This window comes from Mustela nivalis, assembly GCF_964662115.1.
Source record: "Mustela nivalis genome assembly, chromosome: 18".
Lineage (NCBI taxonomy): Eukaryota > Metazoa > Chordata > Mammalia > Carnivora > Mustelidae > Mustela > Mustela nivalis.
The window spans coordinates 58,853,162-58,855,809 of NC_139037.1; positions in this window are offsets into that span (position 1 = coordinate 58,853,162).

Genomic DNA, 2,648 nt, shown 5'->3' on the forward strand with positions numbered 1-2,648 from the left:
TATATATATATATATATATACATATATATACATATATATGTATATATATATAAAATTCTTATTAATGTTGAATATATTTTCCATATATCATTTTGCTGTATTTTTCAGTGACTGTTTTAGATATCACTTCACCTCTAAAAAGTCAACATACGATTCTTAGAATTAAGGATAATCTTCTAGATGACCATTAAACTACAGTTACCTAAAAAAACACTAATAATAACCCTATATTGTTCTATAATATTCAGCCTATTTACAAATTTCTCTAATTGGTTAAAGAATATCTTCTAAAAGTACTAGCTTTTTTAAAGTCCAAAAACCAAACTAAGCCAATTTGTTTTACATGACTGTGGTTTATTGGGTCTAATAAAAATTGGTCAACAATTTATCCTCTACCTCCTTACATTTTTTGAAGCCTCAGAAGCAACCTATATAATATTGTAATTCCATATTTGTCCTGCTTTTTCTCAAGATGGGCTTGACTTCTTCCTCTATCCTTTGTGTCTATTGTGAACTGAAGTTTATGTCTAGAGGCTTGATTTTCAGATGAAATATTTTTATGACTATTTCATAGATATGGTATATTTAATATAAAATATCAGGTGGCATACAAGTGAAACTATGTTTGATCTCTTGATTCACGTATTGACTACCAATATTTTATATTATTTTATATTTACCCATATATTTGCCCTTTCCCATGCTCTTCCTGATTTCCCAATCCCTAATTTTCTGAATTTCCATCTGGTATCATTTTCTTTTAGCTTGAAGAACTTAATATAGCATTTCTTGGAGTGTACATCTGCTGGAGGTGAATTTTCAGTTTCTTTTACCCTTTATTCTTGAAAGATTGTTTTTCTTGCTATAGAATTCTGGGGTTTGTGTGTATTTTTTAAAAGATAGACAATGACTTCTGTCCTCCATAGGTTATGATGAGAAGTCATTTGAATTACTTTTCCTCTATATGTGTCATTTCTCTCTGCATGCTTTCAAGATTTTTCATTACCTGTGGTTTTCATCAATTTGAATATGCTGGTTTAAATGTGGTTTTATGTTACTCCTGTTTTGGGTTCTCTGAGCCTCTGAAATCTATACACTTACGCATTTCCCCAAATTTCAGAAACTTTTTTCCATATTCAGATATTTATTTCCTGTCCATGCTTCTCCTTCTGGGATTCTAAATACTTGTGTTAAATCTTTGATATTGTCCCACAAGTCACTGGCTCTGTTATCTCTCACCTTTCTCTCTCTCTCTCTCTCTTTTTTTAAAGACTTTATTTATTTGACAGAGAGAGATATCACAAGTAGTTGGGGGGGGGGCAGGTTCCCTGCCGAGTAGAGGGCCCGACTTGGACCTCAATCCTGGGACCCTGGGATCACGACCTGAGCCAAAAGCAGAGGCTTCAACCCACTGAGCCACCTAGGTCCCCTTTTTTTCCTCTTTTTCAGATTGGGTAATTTCTATTGCTCTATCTTCAAGTTTACTGATTCTTTTTCTTGTCATCTCAATTATGCTATTAAGTTTATCTATCAAAAGTTTAATAGTACTTTTCAGTTCTATCTTCATTTTGTGCTTTTTTAATAGTTTCTATTTCTTTACTAAGGTTTCCTGTTTCTTCAATGTGTATTTTTGACAATGCTTTTGATTCCAGTGAAAATCTTTCACATATTAATGATAGAAAAATAAGTAAAATTATTTTATCTTATGAAAAGTATCAGTTTCAAGAAATATTCCTACCCTCTTAGCTTAGTCATAAAAACAGCTTTTCCTTTCCTTGGCATTCCAGATTTTGTTTGTTTACATGTAGTGTGATACTGGTGAGAAAACAAATCATGCTGTCATTTTGGCGGTCTTGATTATGAAATATTCGCCAAGTATTTTCTTAAAGAAAGCCTTCACATTCAAAATACAGTAAATCTTTGTAAAAAATTTGTAAACTCTTCAACCATTCAACCAATGAGCATTGGCAAAAAACATAAATAAATTCATTATTTCTCTGTTTCTTTCAACAGTTCCATAAAGCAACAGTAATTCATAATATTTGCGTGTATATACTAAACCATCATACTTTTCATACTGTGGAGCAAATCAGTTAGGGAGACATCAAGCTCTTTAAAATTCACAGCATTCACATTTTTAACTTAGTGTGGCTGGTTAATTTATTTTTTAAGATTTTATTTATTTATTTGAGAGAGAGAGAGAGAGAGATCACAAGTAGGCAGAGAGGCAGGCAGAGAGAGAGGAGGAGGCAACCTCCCTGCAGAGCAGAGAGCCCAATGTGGGGCTCTATCCCAGGACTCTGGGATCATGACCTGAGCTGAAGGCAGAGGCTTTAACCCACTGAGCCACCCAGGTGCCCCGGCTGTTAATTTTAATAGAAATTCTTTTCATATCTAGTTGAAATTCTTTTTTGACATATATAAAAGATTTTAAGATATCTATCTGTGCTATGAATATGATTTTGTAGGCTGCAGATTGACAACATTTCTATTTGATTTGGAAGGTACCCAGAGTAAAGTAGAAAATATTTTATCATACAACTTGTCTAAAGCTAGAGAATATATGTAGCTTTACTAATTTTGAATTAATCTTTGATATTATTAGAAAGATCTTTTACAGGCAGTTGACTAGTGGCTTAAATTTTTTT